Source organism: Sus scrofa, chromosome 1 (genome assembly GCF_000003025.6).
Source record: "Sus scrofa isolate TJ Tabasco breed Duroc chromosome 1, Sscrofa11.1, whole genome shotgun sequence".
NCBI classification, from domain to species: Eukaryota; Metazoa; Chordata; class Mammalia; order Artiodactyla; family Suidae; genus Sus; species Sus scrofa.
Genome location: NC_010443.5, coordinates 108931798 through 108953791, shown reverse-complemented (window position 1 = coordinate 108953791; position 21994 = coordinate 108931798). Strand labels below are relative to the sequence as shown.

General features: G+C 41.4%; 1 long non-coding RNA gene across 3 annotated transcripts; it reads left to right on the top strand.

Moving 5' to 3' along the window:
- On the top strand, window positions 1049-12268 carry LOC102163023. Of its 3 annotated transcripts, none has more exons than XR_300930.3 (5): window positions 1049-5899; window positions 8908-9057; window positions 9995-10164; window positions 11149-11229; window positions 11470-12268. It is a non-coding gene; the product is annotated as an uncharacterized LOC102163023 (long non-coding RNA). The 3 variants fall into 3 exon arrangements; XR_001306156.2 differs by having other exon boundaries at window positions 8890-9057; XR_002344618.1 differs by having other exon boundaries at window positions 1049-6627.

Sequence of the window (21994 nt, the reverse complement as noted above, 5' to 3'; positions counted from 1 at the left end):
GACAGCAGTTTTACCCACCATCTCTTTTACACCATCTATACAAGTGTTAGCACAGTGAAAAAGGTAATGTCTTAGTATGGTGACGACGATGAAGAAAAAGAGGATGTGGAGAAGAAGAAAATATTTTTGAACACAGAAGCCCTGAAAACTTCTCCAATTCTACTCAGGTGTCTCATGGACCAGACTGAAGAACAATGAACTAAGGTAATGTACTTAATTGTTTATTAAAGTTCCCAAACTTAGAGAAATTATTTTTTAGCTTATAGATTTTTACCTAGTAAAAATTATTTTTTCTCAGTAGAAAAGAAAACTCTAAAAGTTAAAACTTTTTTATTGCCTCTTAAGCCATTGACCAGTTTTGTGTGTAACCCATGAATTGCATCCTAACATTCCTTTATTAAATTACGGATAAGTACACAGTTTCTCAAATTCTTTCTCTCTTTTCTTTTTCTTTCTTTCTTTCTTTCTCTCTCTCTTTCTCTCTCTCTCTCTTTCTTTCTTTCTTTCTTTCTTTCCTTCCTTCCTTCCTTCCTTCCTTGCTTCCTTCCTTCCTTCTTTTTTTCCAATCGCAGCCACAGGATGTGAAAGTTCCCAAGCCAGGAACTGGAGCCCAGTAGTGACAATGCCAGATTCTTAACCTGCTGCAACACAAGGGAGCACCTCAAACACTGTCTACACTGGTTTTACATCTTTCTGTTTCCCTCATTAATTGATGAACTCAGTAAAATCTTTGACACATGTTCATTTTATATGTGCATGAGTCATGATCTTAACTTTTTTCAAAATTGTCCTTTAGCAACCATCAGTGTTTCTATCACATTCCTATTGCTAGTGTTATTGAGCAAAATCTCCTTTTTTTTTTTTTTTTTTTCCCCGGGGCTGAACCTGTGGCATAGGGAAGTTCCTGGGCTAGGGGTCGAATCAGAGCTGCAGCTGCTGGCCTACACCACAGCCACAGCAATGCCAGATCCAAGCCACATCTGCAACCTACACCACAGCTCATGGCAACACTGGATCCTTAACCCACTGAGCAGGGTCAGGGAATAAAGCCCGAGTCCTCAAGGATACTAGTCAGGTTCATTATTGCAGAGCCACAATGGGAACTCCTGTGCAACCATTTTTGTCAAAGAAGGTTATAAAAGCATTTTGCTTTTTCATCCTTCGCTCGCCCCTTTCAAAAACAGTCTTATTATTCTCTAATTGCATTCTCAGGACTGGCCCTGGAGCCAAACTCCTAGTTCTACCCTTCACTAGAAATATGACCTTAAACTGTTTAATTTCTCACTTCGGATGCCTCATCTGTAAACTGGAGGTGATAATAATCTCTACCTCATAAGATTATAGAATGGATTATTGAGAACAAGGGGCGTAAAGCACCTGATGCTCGAAAGAACTCAATAGATGGTCGTTATTATTAACACAATGCTCAGCACCTAAGAGCTAAATAAATGCTAGTTATCATGGCTCAGAAGTGAGGTGATGGCTTAGGGGAGAGGCCCTCCTAAAATGATATTTTTAGAAGGAGGACAAGAAAGGAAATTAGTGGACATGCCCCTATGCCAGGCACTTTTCATACATCATGTAATTTCATCCTCACCCATTGTTGTAAGTCAGATATTATCATTCCAGAGCAGGACGAGGGTGAGGGGAGGGAGGTACCTAGAGGCCAAAATTAAGGAGGGAGGCACTCCCTCTCAGGGTTGTGCTGAGGGAAATGAGGCTCTAACAGGGTAGCTTGGTAACAGAGAGGTGAGCAGCAGAGATGGGATTTCCCCTCTGGTCTGCCAGCTGAAGCTGTGGTGTCGACCTGACATGGACCAACCATGGGGCTTCCTTGCTATGGGTTTTCACCCCTTGACCCCATCTGATGGTACAGATCTCTGAGAAACTGCCCAGCTTGTTCTGGAAGGTGCCCAGCTGTGATTGCCCCCCCATGACTCAAGTCCCTAGCAACCTAAAATGTTCTAACTTTCCTTTCACTGGAGGGCCCTGCTGACATAGCTGCACTTTCAGCTTCTTGAGAGTATCATAGCAATGGCCTCTTAAGATTTTCTCAGTGAGCCCAGATTCTAACAACTTCTAATAACTTAATAAGAAAGGCTTCTTAAGGCAAAACTGGGAATTTCTGATCTCTTCGTGAAAAGCTAAGCTTTTTGACCTCCCATGGCAGAGGATGCTTCTGGAGGCCACTCCTATCACTAGGACGAGTCCTTCAGGCCTGCACTTGGGATTGTTTTCCAACATCTTTACTTCAAGGTAAAATAGCTCTGGGGGTAAAAAAAAGCTGCCTTACCATTTAGTGTTGCCTGTTCCTGAAGATGGAAAGATTTACCCAGTGAACAGAGAGCTGAAGCCACACTTGACTTTGGGGAGCTTTCTCTGCGACTCCCTGAGGCGTTTGTGTGAATGACCAACATAAGGGCAGGCAAAACCTTTGAAGGAACAATGAAAGTCTGTTTGGATAAGCTTCCCTGGAGTCTGAGGGTAGACTCTACAAAGGTGCCCCTCCCTCCACTCCACCTCAAGAGAGGAGGCTGAGCAGAGAAATGAGTTATTGGGAAGGATTGTCCAAATAAAAAGATGACCTTTGTTTTGTTTTCAAGGTTTAGCGATTTCTCTAGGAACATGCTATGGTCTGGCTTGTGTCCCCCAAAATTCCTAAAGTGAAGCTCTAACCCCTAATGTGACTCTATTTGGAGATGGAACCCATTAGGAGGTAATTAAGGTTCACCAAGGTCATAAGGTGGGGCCCTGATACCATAGGATTGGTTCTTACAAGAGACATCTGAGGTCCACCATGTGATCTAGACAAGAAGAGGGTCTCACCTGAATCCGGCATTGCTGGCACTGTGATCTCAGACTTCCAACCTCCAAAACTGTGAGTAAATATAATTTCTATTGTTTAAGCCATGCAGCCTACAGTATTTTGTTATTGAAACCAGAGGTGACTAATACAAAACACTTGGTAATACACCCACAATTTATCCAGTTGGCTCCCAGATTTGCATCTGTATCTCTTTAATCCTCACCATCCAAGTAAGTAGGTAATAATTTTTGCTGGTTAATGGCTGAAATTAGAATAATAGACTCTTTGGATTATAGTCAAGTCCAGAGCTGGGTAGTCTTATATGGCACACTTAACCTTTTTGGGCATCAATTTCTTCAAGTGCAAAATGTGGAACGTATTAGTTCCTGCTTCACAGATTGCTTACGAGGATCTATTTCTGTGTCCACAACCCCCAGTGGGTGGTGTAGGCACTGACCAAGCGGGCCAGAGCCAAATCATATTCCTGGAAGTCAGAATTAGGGAGGCCAGAAAAGAGAGCACCAGAGGGGTAAGTATCTATGTTCTTAAACTGCATGAGGTTTCAGTGCTAAGACTGGGCATAGGGACTGGGCTCAAACAGGAAACACAGGTGAGCGCCTTACTGGGGAGAAGCATGTGCTGGACAAGTAGAACAGAACAATACTGAAGATTGCCACAGATTGCCTTATAGGATCAGATAAGATACGAATGGAGTGAGTTAGGTGACGCACCTAGCACGTGGTAATGATTGAAATCAGTACCAAAGGCATTAGTTTTTGTGTTAAAAACCCTTCTCCCACACCCATGATTCAAAGGGCAGGTTAATGATGAAGATGTTGATGAAGCAGGGGGTTTGATGAGGGTCGGGGTTCAGGTGTGCACTGGATGCAGTAGTTATTAAGCATCAATTTGCTTTCCTTCCTCCTTTCCCTTTCATGACGTAATTGAATATAATGGCCCTGTTGGTAGCTCACTGACCATGCTTCCCACGTGGGAGTCTTCAGCGTTCATCCCAGGATGTGCACCCCTCTCCCCACTGCCCTTCGGCTGAGCTGGGAGGCCAGGTCTCTGGGCCTTGGGTAGCAGGATGTTCCAGAAGGGCCCACATAGTTTAACAGAGGACTTTAATTAGGAACATTGAAGTGGTGCCACCAGGACCCTTAGGACTCTGGTTTGAAATCTTAGAAACTCTCTCCCAGTGAAGCAACCAAATGCCTTGTTACAGAAAAGCATTTTGAGAAAAATATATTCAGGCACATTATCATTAGACCAGAGAATCTGTTGTATCTGAAAAGGAATAAGGGCGAGGATTCAGACACCTGCCCAACAAAGACATCTTATCTGAAACAATAAGGCAGAGATTGTTCTGGACTCCCTTGCTTTTGCGCCCCAGGGTTGTTTGGCTTGAATGACTGCCAAAGCCTAAAGTTCAAAAGAGAGTCACCAGTGGGAAAGAGGCCAGCCTTCTTGGAGTTGGGTTCCCAGAATTCTCCCATTTATTGTCAAGCCTCTCACTCCAAGGTCAACCTGCTCTGGTTGGTGGTTCGGTTTTAGATACAGCCCCTCCCTGTACCATATAAAGACTGCGAGAGGGATTCTGACAGTAAAATCATCAACTATGTTGTCCATTCAAGGACCTAAACTTGGATATGTCAACTTCTTCCAGAAGCCACCACCAACGTCCTGTCTGAGGTTCATGAGGATGGGCAGCCCCTCGCACACTGAACACAGCTATTCTCATTAGGCTGTCATAACAGGAGCAAGCATTTCATCCTTTTAAAAGTGTTTTGTTGTAGTTGAATGCAAATATGAATTCAGTTGATAGGAGTTTAGGTAAGCCATTATGCTAAGCTTGGTTTCATCTTTGAGATCTTCCACTCTTTTGCTTAACACCCCCTGCCCGTGAAACATTCACCATGTCCTGCTGGGTTCTACCTCCGAGTTACCACAGGAACCAACCACTTCTCCATTGCCACCACACTGGCCAAGTCACCCTCATGTTTCACCTCTGTTACTGTGACAGCCTCCTAACTGTCCTCTCTGCCCCAAGTCTGCCCTCCCCTCCCCCACAAAATCTATTCTCTGTGCTCTCACCAGAACAGTGGTTTCAGCACCCAAGCCTCCCCTTGCTCAAAACCTTGTTGCTCCTAGGCTAAAACTCAGAACTTTTCCCCTGGCCCCTGCCTGCCTCTGCCTCCTCATCTTGACCCTTGTTCCCTGTCCATCCCTCTCTGCCTGCAGCCATATTAACCTCCCAGCTTCTTCCACCCTTCCCTCCACCACCCATCGATCACAGTTCAAATGGCACTTCCTAGGAAAGTTTCCCACGAGACCCCCTATCTAGGGCAGGTCTCTCTTTCAGTTTTCATTAACTGTGTTTTCTTTTCTTGAGAGTAATTACCTCCATTGTTACTTCCACATTCATGAGTGTGATTACATAATAAAGATCCATCTTCCCTTCTGGTCTCTAAGCTCCATGAGAGCAGAAGCATATCTGCTCACCATCATACCCGCAGACCTTTAACCCAGTCAGTGCCTGGCACAGAAACAGGTTCTCATGGAACATTATTTGGATGAATTTCTGAGAGGGAGACACCGAGTGAAAAACACAGACAGCTATGAATCAGAGCTGCTGTTGTTTTTCGAAAAGGTCAGTACATTTGAAGGGAAGGTAAATTATTTTCAAAACTTGGAGACAAGGTCACTCACAAAAATCAGCATGTAACAGATGAGATTATGTGTGCACAGAATCCAGAGTAAAAAGACCTAACAGCCTGTCAAAACCACACAGGCAAAAAATAAAAACAAAACAAAACAAAACAAAACAAAACCCACACAGGAAGGGCAGAGAGGATTTTGGACCCAAGAGTGTATGGTCAAAAGTCAGAGAGAGAGGGAGACGGCAGGAAGCAGTGAGGTCCTGGCATACCTGGGGTAAAAGCTGTCTCCTGACACTGGTTTGTAACACAGCCTGTGAGACCATGTTAATGAACAAAATTAATGGGGACCCAGGATGAGACAGATCCCTTCAGCAACCATAAAACATGATCTATAAATGTACCAGGATTGGAGAGTTGGGAGCCAGCCATATCTGTAAGTACAGAGCAATAACTGACTGTTGTGTGGTCTGCCTGATGGAAGTGCATGGCCTCTACAAGAAGGGAGGCTCATGTGTCAGAAGCTCCTGCTCCCTGCTTGTTGGATGGAGGACTGGTGCCCAGCTGGCTCATGGTTGGCGGATGACCCTGACCATGGAGATCATCCACACCACGGTCCTCTGGTCTCAGATTCCCCAAGCAGCCTCTGATCACAGACTAGACTTACAGAGACCCTTTCCTGCTCTAGTGGAGAAAAAAACTTTGTCTAGATACTCATGTTGCAACAGAAGAAAGGGTGGGGGGAAATGTAATTGTAATGTATACATGTAAGGATAACCTGATCCCCTTGCTGTACAGTGGGAAAATTAAAAAAAAAATTATAAAAAATAAAAAAAATAAAGACTGGCCCACTTCGGTAGGTTGAATAACAGCCTCCAAAGATGTTCACATCTGAATCCCTGGAATTGGTGAGTACATTACCTTAGGTTGCAAAAGGACTTTTGCAGACGTGATTAACAAGAATCTTGAGATGGGAAGATTTTCTTGGATTTTCTAGATAAACCAAAGATAATCTCAAGAGGGAGGCAAGAGCACAGGGCAGAGACACTGCAAGATGCAACACTGCTGGCTTTGAAAACGAAAGGGCCAAAGAATGATGGGCGTCTCAAGAAGCTGGAAAAGTCCAGGAAACATTCTCCTCTAGAGCCTGCAGAAGGGACGCAGGTGTGATTTAAAAGAAACTTGATTTTAGACCAATGAAACTGATCTCAGACTTCTGAACTCCAGAACTGCAAGATGATAAGTCTGTGTGGTTTGAAGCCACTAAGTTTGTAGTAATTTGTTACAGCATTAATAGCAAAGTAATATACCAGGTAACATGACTGTCTGGCCAACAGAATAGTACTTGGATCATACATGAGTCTCTAGAGAATTGTTTTCAATTCAGTTCCCATGGGCCAGACCACTGCTAGAGGAGTAGACCAAATTTCTGGATCTTCCAAGAACCAGTATTGTTGCCCCCAGCTTCCCTAAGGTCTTTCTGCCCTAGGAGCCTGGCCTGGCCATGGCAACACTGGCTCTTCTTTGTAAAGACCACAGTGGTCACTGTTAGCACCTCGTTATGTGTGGGCTGTTAAGTGAGCTCTTGGGAATAGAGCATAGACTTTGGTACCAGAGAGACCTGGGTTCAAATCCCTTCTGCCTCTTGAGGTCCCATGGTTGTCAACAAGTTATTTAACTTTTTTCATTCATGGTTTCCTAACCTGTAAAACAAGACATCTCCCTAATTTACAGTGCTATTGTATGGATTGATAGAATGAGGTTATATCGAACACCAAATAAAGGGTCAGGGCAGGAGGAGGCATCCAGACAAGGCTAGCCCTCCCTTCTGCCATGTCCCACCCCCACTGCGTCTTCCCTGTGCTCAACTTTTTATGTGAGTCTCTTCAGCTCCATAGCTCTGTAAGCCCCATCCTGGTCCTGGTTTTTGTTAGCACCCTGACTACACATCAGTGACCTCAGTGTCACCCCTTTAAAACATCCAGATAATTGAGAACCCTAATTAGTAAAACTCTGGATAATAGGAGGGTCACCATATTAAATGCCTGCTGATCATTGGCTGGATAAAGCCGAGAGGAGGCTTTATCAGATAGCCCAGCCCCAAAGAGCCAACTCTGACACCCTAGATGCTCTTCATTATTAAGCAAAATACAGGGTACTGTTCTGGGTGCCGTGAGGCACACGGAGAGGCCTGAGGAAGTTTCAGAAAGAAAGAACTTTGCTTCCCAAAACAACTCTGACCCTATTCCAACTTCCACTATGAGAGTCTTTTTTTTTTTTTTTTTTTTTTTTTTTTTTGTCTTTTTGCCATTTCTTGGGGCGCTCCCTCAGCATATGGAGGTTCCCAGGCTAGGGGTCTAATCGGAGCTATAGCCGCCAGTTTCTGCCACAGCTACAGCAACGTGGGATCCGAGCCATATCTGCAACCTACACTGCAGCTCACGGCAACGCCACTGAGCAAGGCCAGGGATCGAACCTGCAACGTCATGGTTCCTAGTCAGATTCGTTAACCACTGAGCCACGACGAGAACTCCATGAGAGTCTTTTTTAAAAATTGTTTTTATTTTTTGCCATATCCAGCATCCTTTTATATATAATAAACTTCTCACTAGAAGGGATCAAACCCTTGTACCATACGGCCAAGAGAGACCTCTGAGGTCCTGTTGGTGTATAGACCAACTCGGAGGGAAAATAATAATTATTAGGCTGACCCAACCGCAAATGGTAGAGCTGGGCCTAAAGTCCTTGTCTTTGTCCCTAAAATCTGTTTTCTTTGCATATTAATCTGTTACCTGACCTTTGTGCTGGGGATGGGTTCATTAAGGGCAGGGCTCTGAGATAGCTTTCTAAGGGCAGTACCAGTGGAGTGGGCTCCCCAGCTGTCCCATTCTCCACTCTGCAGCTGGCAGTCCTTGCTCCAGTGAGCCCAGCGGACCCTCTGCTGCCTAAACTCCCCTTCTAGTGCAGCACTTTTCTCCTCTGACCACTGTATCAAAATCCTATAGGAAAATCACTTCATTTTTTATTTCATTTTTAAGTTTTTTTTCTATTTTTTTCACTTTTTAAAATTTTATTGAAGTATGGTTGATTTCCAATGTTGTGTTAATTTCTGCTGTACAGCAAAGTGATTCCATTATACATATACCCATATCTATTCTTTTTTTAGATTCTTTTCCCATATAGGTTATCCCAGAATATTGACTAAAGTTTTCCTGGGCTATGCAGCAGGTCCCTGTTGACCATCCATTCTATATATAATAGCGTGCATATGCCAATCCCAAACTCCCAATCTCCCAATTGGAAAATCATTTAAAATGTTCACTCATGGGCCCTTCCCCAGACCTACTGAGTCAGAACCCATCCCTGGGGTTCAGGCCAAGGAAACAACACTTCTAACAGTAAGTTTATGCCTGTTGTTGATAACAGGCTTTCTACATGTTTCAGAGCACACCAGAGTTTGAGAACCACCAGCCTGAAGCCCAGCATCCTCAGCGTGGCTCAGAAGGCCTGCACCATCTGGCTCTGCCTGCCTTTGGCCTCACCTCCATCAGCCAGATTGAAATACTCCCTGTTCTAGAAACAGGCGTTGTACCTGTAAGCCTCTGCACCTTTGCTCAGTCTGTTTCCCCTGCCTCATTTGCCTTTCTATCTACTAGGCAAATTCCTGTTTCTATTCCAAGGCCCTCCTGAAATGCTCCCTCAGTCTCTGTCCCTCCCCACAACTCCTTCCCTAGGGAGACTCAGCTGCTTTCTCTTTCCTTCCCAGAGCTGCTGCTGTCTGCCTCTCTCATAGCACTTACTGTGTGATTGAGTTCTAAGGCTCTACTTCAGTTCAGGGATGCAGGCAGCACACATTGTTCATTTGTGCCTATTTGAAAAAGGCACCCCTTCCTCCAGAGCCAGACGCACAGGTTGGCAATAGGAGCACAAGCTGAGGAGTGCTGGTGGATTAAGGACCTGGTGTGGTCAGGTCACTGCCATGGTAGTCGTTCAGTCATGGCCTCAGAACTTCCCATGCCAAGGGCCTGGGCGGAAAAAAAAAAAAAAAAAAAAAAAAAAAAAGGAGCACAGGCTGGCTTCCAGCTCATTCACCCCTCCACAGGCATCCTTGTGCAGAACACAGCCTGCCAGGCCAGGAAGACACTCGCCACTTGTCGTCTCTGCTAACACAGAGCTCCCAAGGGTCCCTGGCACTCAGTCATCTCTGTATGTCCCCAGCATTGAAGCCTGGCCCTGTTGTGACTTTCTATAAAAGGTTTTCTAAGCTGACGTGTGTTGAACACAGCCTGTGAACACAGGCAGGTTTGCTCCACACATGCGTCATCAAATGCCTGGAGTGGCAGAAGGCCCTCAGAGCAGCAGAGGCGGGATAAATAAGGCCATCTGTTCTGTTCTCTGTGGATTCTGGATATTTTAACATCTGCAACTGAAAATTGTTTAGAGCTGTGAGACTAAAATAGACACCTCTAGCCATCCATTACCTCATTCTTTGCTTTTTGGACCTAAAAAAAATCCTTGCCCACTTCCCCAGGAGGTAAATCTGACTGAGGCTGGTCGTTACTAAGGCCACTGGTGAAATCACATGCCTGAAAGTCCCTCTGTTGGATCCATTCTGCGACACAACATGCTCAGCAGTGAAGGGGGGAACCCATCAGGCCTTCCTGGTCAATTCAGAGGACACAGTCAGCTCTGGCAACAGAGGTACAGAGCCATGTTTCAAGACATTTTATTGACCTAAAAAGAAGGGGCATGGAGTTCCCATTGTGGCACAGCGGAAATGAATCTGACTAGGAACCATGAGGTTGCAGGTTCAATCCCTGGCCTCGCTCAGTGGGTTAAGGATCTGGTGTTGCTGTGAGCTGTGGTGTAGGTCACAGACATGGCTCGGATCCCAAGTTTCTGTGGCTGTGGCATAGTCTGGCAGCAACATCTCTGATTAGACCCCTAGCCTGGGAACCTGCATATGCCCCAGATGCGGCCCTGAAAGGACAAAACACAAAAAAAAAAAAAAAAGAGAGAGAGAGAAGGGGCATGGAACGCCTGTAAGGTTTGGCCCCGTTTCCCAAGAGTTTAAAATTCCCTTTACAATAATGAGAATACATTCATGTATGACTCGATTACTTTCTTTAAAAAGGTCATTATGACATTTCAAGACAGGGCGATTTGCTAACTTTTCGTTGGTCCCAGTCTAGGAGAGGCATTGGTTGGCTCTTCAGATGATGGAATTTGAACACCTATTTTGTCTTTAATCACTAAGGCAAGGACCAAACAATTAAGTTGATAAGTTGAGGAAAAGAGATGTGGGAGGAAAATAATCATACAAATATAAACTGAAAGATTTACAGAAAGAACTAGGGACTTTAGTAGTTGAGAGCTTATTTTTTTTAATTTTCAACAAAAATGATATTAGAGGGGAGTAAACAGTTCTAATTTCTACTCCTACTCAGCCAGTCTACTTCCTAAAGTTTCTATTTTATCTTTTTATAGGTCATAGCACATTTAGTCTTTACAACAAAACTTCACTGTCATTGTTATTAGCTCTAATTTATAGATGAAGAAACTGAGGTTCAGATATCATCACCTAAATTCAGATTGTATGGGATTATATGGTAAAAGTATATTTAGTTTTATAATAAATCACTAAACTGTCTTTCAAAGTTACTGTACCTTTTTCCATCCCACCAGCAAAGACAAGAGTTCCTGCTGCTCCATATCCTTGCCAGCATTTGGTGTTCTCAGTGTACTGAATTTTGACCATTTTAACAGGTGTGTGGTGGTATCTCATTGTTGTTTTAACTTGCACTTTGCTGACCGCATATGATGTGAACCTTCTTTCCATGTGCTTGTTTGCCATCTCTGTATCTTCTTTGATGAAGTGTCTATCAAGGTCTTTAGCTCATTTATAATTCCTAACTGAGTTTTTAAGATCTTTGAGTATTTTGTTTAAGCATTCTTTATCAAGCATGACGTGTGTCTTTTTTTTTTTTTTTTTCCCCACAACCACAGCATGTGGAAGGGCCAGGGATCGAAATCACACCATAGCAGCAACCTGAACCACTGCAAGACAATACGAGGTTCTTAACCCACTGTGCCACAAGGAAACTCATGTAAAATGTGTCTTACACAAAGATTTTCTCCTAGTCTCTGGCTTGTCTTCTCAAGCTCTCTCACAGAGAAGTTTTCAATTTTTATGAAGTTCAGCATATTAATAAACTCTCTAATGTATCATATCCTTGGTGTCATATCTAAAAAGATATCACCACACACAAGGTCACCTAGGTTTTCTCCTATGTTATGTTCTAGAAGCCTTGCAGTTTTGAATTTAGGTAATTTTGAGTTAATTTTTGTGAAGGGTGTAAGGTCTGTCTATGTGTGCATGTATGTATGTGAATGTTCAGTTGCTCCAGCACCATTTGTTAGAAAGAATATATTTGTTCCATTGTACTGTCTTTTGCTTCCTTTTTGCAGTTGACTGTGTTTATGCAGGTCTATTTCTAGGCTCTTTATTTGGTTTCATTGATCCAGCTATTTTTTTCACCAATGCTTTGTCACTGTAGCTTTATAGCAGTAAGTCTTAAAGTCAGGTAGTGTCAGTCCTCCACCTTTGTTCTTCTTCAATAATGTATTAGCCATTCTGGATCTTTAACTTCTCCATATAAACTTTAGAATTGGTTTGTTAATATCTACAAAATAACTTGTGGGAATTTAGTTGAGATTTCATTGCAATATTGAGTCTTCCTGTCCATGAACATGAAGTATCTCTCCACTTATTAAGTTCCTGATTTCATTAATCAGAATTTTGTAGTTTTCCTCTTAATGATCTTATACATATTTTGTTTGATTGATTGATTTTTTTGCCATTAGGGCTGCACCCAGTAGCATATGGAGGTTCCCAGGCTAGGGGTCGAATCAGAGCTGTAGCCGCTGGCCTACGACACAGCTACAGCAACGTGGGATCTGAGCCGTGTCTGTGACCTGCACCACAGCTCACAGCAACGCCGGATCCTCGACCCGCTGAGCAAGGCCAGGGATTGAATCCACAACCTCATGGTTCCTAGTCGGATTCATTTCCTCTGCACCACGACAGGAGCTCCAGATTTATTTATTTATTTATTATTTGCTTTTTAGGGCTGTACCTGCAGCACATGGAAGTTCCCATGCTCGGGGTTGAAACAGCTGCAGCTGCCAGCCTACATGGCAGCCACCAAAACACCAGATCAGAGCCGCGTCTGCTACCTACACCACAGTTCGCAGCAACGCTGGATCCTTAACCCGCTGAGCGAGGCCAGGGATCGAACCCACATCCTCATGGATACTAGTCAGATTTGTTACACTCTGAGCCACAATGGGAATTCCCCATATTTTGTTAGATTTATACCTAAGTATTTCATTTTGTGGGGTGCTGGTGTAAATGGTACTATGTTTTAAATTTCAAATTCTACTTGGTCATTGCTGATACATAAGAAAGCAATTAACTTTTTTTATTATTATTATTTTTTTTTGGCCCACCAGTGGCACATAGAGTTCCCAGGCCCGGGATCAGATCCCAGCCTCAGTTGTGACCTAAGCCATAGCTGCAGCAAAGCAGGATCCTTAACCCACTGTGCCAGGCCCAGGATCGAACCTGTATTCCAGTACTCCTAAGATGCTGCTGATCCTATTGCATCACAGAGGGAACTTCAGAAAGTTTTATTTCTTACTTCCCAATCTGTATACCTTTTTTAATTGTTTCTTCTTATGGCCATACCTGCAGCATATGGAAGTTCCTGGGCTAGGAGTCAAATCAGAGCGGCAGCAGCTCCCCTACACCACAGCCATAGCAATGTAAGATACAAGACACATCTCTAACCTCTCTGAGTGAGGTCAGGGATCAAACCCACATCCTCATAGACACCATGTTGGGTTCTTAACCCACTGAGGCACAATGGGAACTCTCTGTATACCTTTATAAAAATTTTTTTATTGGAGTATAGTTGATTTACAATGTTGTATTAGTTTCAGGTGTACAGCAAAGTAAATCAGTTATACATACACATATATCTATTTTCCCATATAGGATTTTACAGATCATTGAGTAGACCTTCCTGTGCTATCCAGTAGGTCCTTGTTAGTTTTCTATTTTATATCTAGTGGTGTATACGTGTTTATCCCATTCTCCCAATTTATCCTCCCCCTCCCTCATGGTTTCCATTTGGTAACCGTAAGTTTGATTTCAGAATCTGTGAGTTTGCGTCTGTTTTATAAATAAGCTATTTCGTATCATTTTAAATTAGATTCCACATATAAGTGATATCATATGATATTTATCATTCTCTGTCTGACTTAATTTAGTACAATTTCTACCTCTGCTCATGTTGCTGTAAATGGCATTATTTCATTCTTTTTATGGTTGAGTAATATTCTATTGTATGTATGTACCACATCTTCTTTATCCATTCTTCTGTCAATGGACATTTAGATTGTCTTGGCTAATGTAAATATTGCTGCAATGAGCATTGGAGTGTAGGTATATTTTTGAATTATGGTTTTCTCTGGATATATGCCCAGGAGTGGGATTGCTGGATCATATGTTCTATATTTAGTTTTTTAAGGTAACTCCATACGGTTTTCCACAGTGGTTGCACCAATTTACATTCCCAACAACAGTGTAGGAGGGGTCCCTTTTCTCCACACCCTCTCAGCACTTGTTGTTTATAGACTTTTTGAAGATGGCTATTCTGAACGATGTGAGGTGATATATCATATACCTTTTATTTCTCTTTTTTGCTTTATTGCATTCAGCTAGGACTTCCAGTACAATGTGGAAAAGCAGTAATGAGAAGGGACATCTTTAGAGTTCCCTGGTGGCCTAGCAGTTAGGGATCCAGCATTGTCACTGCCGTGGCATGGATTCAGTCCCTAGCCTGGGAACTTCCACATGCCATAAGCATGACCAAAAAAAAAAAACGACTTTTTTTTTTTTTTGACCCTTTGAGGCTAGGAGTTGAATTGGAGTTACACCTGCCAGCCTACACCACAGCCGCAGCAATGAGGATCCAAGCCATGTCTGCAACCTACACCACAGCTTTACGGCAACACCAGATCCCTAAGCCACTGAGTGAGGCCAGGGATCGAACCTGCATCCTCATGGATACTAGTCAAATTCATTTCTGCTGAGCCATGACAGGAACCCCCAAGAAGGGACATCTTTGCCTTGTTAAATCTATGTAGGAAATTTTCCATTTTCTCACCATTATTTCAAATTTCTCACCATTAACTGTGATATTATTTGTAGGGCTTTTGTAGATATTCTTTATCAAGGTGAGGAAATTCTCTATCCCTTCTTAACTGAAGAGTTTTTGATCATGAATGAGTATTGAACTTTTCAAATGTTTTTTCTGCCTCTCTTAATATAATCATGTGATTTTTATTTTTTAGCCTATTGATATGATAGACTACATTAAACTGATTACTGACCCAGCCTTACCTGCCTAGGATAAATCCCATTTGCCCATGGTGCACAATTCTTTTTATACACTATTGGATTCCGTCTGCTAATATTTTGTTGAGGATTTTTGCCTTTATGTTCATGAGAAATATTGGTCTATGTTTTCTTCTCATAATATCTTTGTCTGATTTTGTCTGATTAGGGTAATGTTAGCTTCATAGTATGAGTTAGGATTAAGAACTTTCAAAATCATTTCCCCTCCCCACATTAAAATAAGCAAAAAAAATCTCCATGCATTTTTAAATGCCTTATCCTACAAAAACCACCACACTAGGTAACATCTAAAGTAGCATTCAGCTTTGAAATCCTACAGTTATATCACTGGCAATTTTGTCTCCACATGAAGATAGAAGTAAAGAAACAGACTGAAAAGACAGTACACAGAAGTGCTAGACAGGGGGGATGGAGGCTGTAGGAGGTCATGACCTTTCTTCCTCCGTAAATCTTCACATGGAATGAATACTCTCTTGCCTGAATTACTTTGCACATATTCCCAGGGAAACTAGGCAAGGAAGTGGGAAGGCTGTGAAATGAACCCTAATTCAAGTTCTGATTCTGCCATTTAACTTCATTTCCATCAGCAGCTTAGCTTCTCCTGGCCTCACTGAACTTCACACAGCCATAGTCTTTGGGGGTCTCAGCTCAATGTGCCCAGGCAGCCACTCCTTCTGGGGGCTGGTCCCCAAAGGCTTTTCCAGTTGCATGGTCCAGACTCAGGACGGTCTTCTTGGAACCTGCACCAACTACAATTTTCAGGTCTCCTCCCTTTGCTGATGCCTGCTCTTGACAGTGAGTGTGGGTGTGAGGGACTAAAAGGAAGGGAACCGGGAGATGAAATAAAGCAAACAGAATGTTGCCTTCGGGATGGATCAGCAATGGGATCCTGCTGTGTAGCATGGGAACTCTGTCTAGTCACTTATGATGGAACACTTAATGTGAGAAAAAAGAATGTATACATGTATGTGTAACTGGGTCACCATGCTGTACAGTAGAAAAAAAATATATGTAAATAAATGGAAAAAAATTAAAAAAAAAAAAAAGAAAGAAAGAAAGCAAACAGGAGTTCCTGTCGTGGTGCAGTGGAAACAAATCCAACTAGGAACCATGAGGTTGTTGGTTTGATCCCTGACCTTGCTTAGTGGGTTAAAGATCTGGGGTTGCCGTGAGCTGTGGTGTAGGTTGAAGATGTGGCTCAGATCTGGCATTGCTGTGGCTCTGGCGTAAGCCGGCAGATGTAGCTCCTATTAAGACCCCTAGCCTGGGAACGTCCATATGCTGCAGGTGCAGCACTAAAAGACAAAAGACAAGAAAGAAAAAAAAAAGGAAAAGAAAGAAAGCAAACATATATCTTGCTCTGCACAAGCTCCATTCAAGCCCTGCCAGGGCCTCTATGTAGGAGGACCTGCCGAGCTCCAGGAAAGGGGACTTTGAAATGGACTTGGCAGAGGAAATAGTGCCTAAAGCAACTGACTAGTCCCTTGAAAATATAACATTTTAATAACTAGATATGGCTAAAAATGCTTTAAACCCAGACAGAGATTCATTAAATTTCCATCATGAAATTTCTCTGCCCAGTTGGAAAGGGATTTGGCCAAGCAAATGAGACAGCTAGGAAAGACAAAACCTTCTCTGTTTATACTTCATTGATCTGAGACCTCTCAGATGACCAGTTAGAGTGGTTAGCTACCCACTGAGGGGTTAGGAAAGCCCAGACCTTCAACACCCAGAGGTCTGGCTACCCTCTTCGCAGGGGAGAAAATGTGGTTCATTCCTTGGCAGAATGTTGTTGGGTTTTTTCCCTCTGGGGCAAAAAGTTTTTCTCAATAGGTTATCCACTTGCCTAACCACAGGAGTCTGGACTTTCTCCTGTTGGTAAAGGGAGTTTTAAAGCATTTCAAGTAGAGGATAGATATTGTATTTGAGTTTCAGAATATTCATCCTGGTTCCTACCACATCTCTTACCTTGAAATAAGTTGTATTTTTTTAAAATAATTGTAGGTTCACATGCAGTTCTAGGAAATAAGACAGAAAGATCCTGTGTACTCTTTTCCCAATTTCCCCATGGTAACATCTTGCAAAACTATAGTACATTAATTACAACCAGGATACTGACAACTGATACATCGAGAAACAGAAAAGTTCCATCACCACACAGATCCCTCCTGTTGCCTTTTTAAAGGAACATCTACTTCCTTCTCACTCCTAGCCCTTCCTTAACCCTGGGCAAACACTAATTAATTCTCTATTTCTATAATTTTGTCATTTCGAGAATGTTATATAAATGGAATCATACAGATACATGCCTTTGAGAATTGCTTTTATCCAGTATAATTATCTGGAGATCCATCCAAGTCATTGTGTGTATCAATAGTTTGTTCCTTTTTTTTGGCTGAGTAGTATTCCATGTCATGGCTGTACCACAGTTTTTTTAAAACCCTTCACTCATTGAAGGACACCTGGGTTGCTTCTAATTTGGACTATTATGAATAAAGCTTGTATAAAGATTCATGTACAGGAAGTTCCCGTCATGGCTCAGTGGTTAACAAATCCGACTAGAACCATGAGGTTGCGGGTTTGATCCCTGGCCTTGCTCAGCAGGTTAAGAATCCGGCGTTGCCTTGAGCTGTGGTATAGGTCGCAGATGTGGCTCAGATCTGGCATTGCTGTGGCTCTGGCATAGGCCAGCGGCTACAGCTCTGATTAGACCCCTAACCTGGGAATCTCCATATGCCACAAGTGTGGCCCTAGAAAAGAAAAAAGACAAAAAAAAAAAAAAAAAAGATTCATGTACAGGCTTTTGTATGAAAATCTCATTTCTTTGGGCTAAGTGCTCAGAATTGCAAATATTGGAAGCTGCCACACTATTTTTCAGAGTTGTTATATATAAAATATAAAATATATTTTACATTCTTGCCAGCAATGTATGAGGAATTCAGTTTCTCTGCATCCTTGCCAGCATTTGGTATTGTCACTATTTTTACCATTTCAATAGATATGTACTTATGTTCCATTGTAATTTTAGTTTTCACTTCTTTAGTGAAATAATATTGAACAACTTTTGGAGTTCCCATCATGGCGCAGCAGAAACGAATGCAACTAGGAACCATGAGGTTGTGGGTTTGATTCCTGGCTTTACTCAGTGGGTTAAGGATCGGGCATTGCCGTGAGCTGTGGTGTAGGTCACAGACACCGCTCAGATCCTGAGTTGCTGTGGCTGGGGCATAGGCTGGCAGCTGTAGTTCTAATTGGACCCCTAGACTGGGAACCTCCATATGCCATGGGTGTAGCCCTAAAAAGAAAAAAAAAGAATATCGAACCAACTTTTCATGTGCTTATTTGCCATCTGTATATCCTCTTCAGTGAACATGTCTCTTTATGTCTTCTGGCCATGTATTCTAATGGTATACAATACAATTGTATTGTTTGTGTTTTTTTTTGTTTGTTTTATAATTGTATCACTTGTTTATTTTTGAGGTATTTTTGTGTTTATTTGTTTTGGTTTTGTTTTTTACTGTTGAGTTTTGAGTATTCTTTAACTATTCTAGATACTGAGAGTTCCCATTGTGGCTCTGCAGGTTAAGAACCTGACTAGTATCCAAGACATGCAGGTTTGGTCCCTGGCCTCACTCAGTGGGTTAAGGATCTGGCGTTGCTGCAAACTGCAGTGTAGATTGAGGACGCGGCTCAGATCTGGCATTTCTGTGGCTGTGGCATAGGCTGGCAGCTGCAGCTCCAATTTGTCCCCAGCCTGGAACTTCCATATGCCCTGGTTGCAGCCCTAAAAAGACAAAAACATAAACATTCTAGATACTAGTCCTTTATTGGATATATGGTTTGCAAATATTTTCTCCCACTCTAGAGTTTGCTTTTTTTAAATCCTTTTAATAGTCTTTCTCAGAGCATAAATTTTTTATTTTGATTGAATCAAGTTTATTCATTTTTCCTTTTATGAATCATGTTTTGGTGTCAAGTCTATGGATTCTTTCAGTAGCTCCAGGCCCCAGAAATTTTTCTTCAAAGTTTTTTCTAAATTTTTTAGTTTTACATGTAAGAGCATGATCCATTTTAAGTAAACTTTTATATAAAGTGTTAGACTGAGGCCCTCCCCCTCCCCTCATTTTTTGGCCTGTGAATATCCAATTGTTCCAACAAAAATTTTTAAAAAGACTATTTTTCTTCCATTGAATAACTTTTGCATAATTGTCAAACATTAGTTGGACGTATTTGTGTTGGTCTTTTTCTATGTTCTCTATTCTATTTCATTGATCTGTATCACAATCCCTTTGTCACTACCACACAGTCTTGAATACTATGCTATATAGTATGTCTTGTCATCAGGTAGGCTAACTTAACCCATTTTATTCTATTTTTTCAAAATCATTTTATCTATTTTCAGTATTCCCACTGTGGCGCAGTGGGTTAAGGATCCTGCATTGTCTCTGTGGCAGCGCAGGTTAGGTCCTAGCCCAGCACAGTAGGTTAAGGACCTATGCTGCCACAGCTAAGGTGTAGGTCACATCTATAGCTCAGATATAATCCCTGGTCTGGGAACTCCCATATAACTTGGGTGTGGCAAAAAAATTGTTTTATCTATTCTGGTTTCTTTGTATTTCCATATAAATTTTAATATATATTTTTTATCTACAGCTAAAAAATCTCTCCCTGGGATTTTAATAGGTATTGTTTTAAGCTTGTCTATCAGTTTAAGGAGAATTGACATATTTACTATGTTGAATCTTCCAATCCATGAATATGGCATGTCTCTCCATTCAGTTAGATCTTAACTGATTTCTTTCATCACTATTATATAGTTTTCAGGATATAAGTCCTGCACATATTTTGATGGATTTATACCTAAAATTTGGGGGATTTTTTTTTTGGAGTGATAAAACATAGTATTGCATTTAAAATTTTGGTTCCAAATTGCTATTATGTAGAAATATGATTGATATTTGTATGCTTTTCTTACATCCTATGACTTTGCTGGACTCACTTATTAGTTCTGGGAGATTTTGTTTGTTTTTAAGATTCCTTTGGGATTTCCTACCTAGATAATTAAGTCATCTGCAAATTGAGACAGTTTTATCTCTTCATTTCTGATCTGTATACATTTTATTTCCTTTCTTGCCTATTGTACTGGCTAGAATTTCTAGCACTATGGTGAATAAGAGTGGTGAGAGCAGATACTTAACCTTATTCTTAATCTTAGGAGGAAAGCATTCAGCCATTTCCCATGGGATATAATGTTAACCGTAGATTTTTTGGTAGATGCTCTTTAGCAAGTTGATCAAGTTCCTGTCTATTCCTATGTTTCTAAGAGTTTACTATGAAAAGGCGTGGAGGAGTTCCCTGTTGTCCTAGTGGTTAAGGACTTGGCATTGTCGCTTCACTGCTGTGTCTTGTAATTACTGTGGCTCAGGTTTGATACCGGGCCTGGGAACTTGCACATTCTACAGGGATCCAAAAAAAAAAGTATTGAATTTTGTCAATTTCTCTACATCAATTAATATTATCATGGGATTTTTTCTTCTTTAGCTTGTTAATATGATGGATTATGTTGATTGATTTTTAAAGATTAAATCAATCTTGAATCCTTGGAACAAGCCTCATTTAGTCATGGAGTATAATTCTTTTTATATAGTGTTTAATTTTATTTGGTAATATTTTATTAAGAATTTTGGATCTATATTCCTGAGGCATATTGAGCTATAATTTTCTTTTTTGTGGCATTTTGTACTACCTATATATATATGTATTCCCTTCTCTTCTATTGTCTAGAAGAGATTGTATAAAATTAATGTTAGTTCTTATTTAAACATTCAGAATTCTCTAGTAAAACCATCTGGACCTGGAGATTTCATTTGGGAGAGTTTTTAAATAAATTCAATTTTCTTAATAGTTGTAGGCTATTCAAAATATACACTGGATAAATTGTGCCAACTTTATTGATCTTTTCAAAGAACCATCCCTTTTTTCATTTATTTTCTCTTTTTTTCAATTTTATTGATATATGCTCTTTATTATTCTCTTTCTTTTGATGCTTTGGTTTTATTTTTCTCTTTTTCTATGTGGGAGTGTAGAGTATTGATTTGAGACATTTACTCTTTCCTAATATATAGCAGCTCCCAATTTATAGCATTCAGTGTTGTAAAATTCCCTCTTAGCACTGCCTTATCTATGTTCCACAAATTTGATATGTTGTATTTCACTTTCATTCAGTTCAGTGTATTTTTAGAATTTTTCTCAAGGCTTCCTTTTTGACCCATAGATTATTTAGATGTAAAAAATTGTGAAAATAGAGAAAACAAGAAATCTAAACTGTCAAAGCTATCCCCTATATGAGACTTTTCCTATACAGAATGCCATTCCACACATTTAGAAGAATGTCATGTGTCATGATCACAAAGATAGATTTGCACGCTCTGGCATGAAAGGACAGGTTACCTCCTCAGGTAGAGGACGTGCTTTGTGACCATTGGTGCTGTAGTAAAGGATTATTTGATTAGAAGTAATGGAAACCCATTCAGACTAATTTTGGTGAAAAAAAATAAAGAAAATAAAGAAAAGAGCGGGGAGATTATTGGAATATTTAAATAGATTTTTACAGACATCCCCCTAAACACCAGGATCATGGTCATCCGAAAGCTGGAACCTGAACCTTAAATCTAAAGCAACTAACTCCTATTCTCAACTGTCTAACTGACTAACTAGGTAACTATCTAACTAACAGTATGCCTTGCAGCATGGCCTCTCACCTCTGCACATCTATCTTATCCTCCTCTTTGCAGACCAATTTTCTCTATTTCTCAGTGCACGAGGGGAAAGGTGGCCATCTGGTTCTCCAGCATCTGCCAGGCCAATCACTCAAAGAAAACTGACCAGAATTTTTGTACCACAGTTACAAAGTTCTGGGACAGAGAATCTGATTTGGCCTACCTTGGGTAAGGGTCTAGCTGTCACCCAATCATTGTGACAAGTATGGACAAGTCACATGGCCCTTTGTCCTCTGCTCAATGAAAGCTTTGGAGGCAAGCTTTCTGAGAG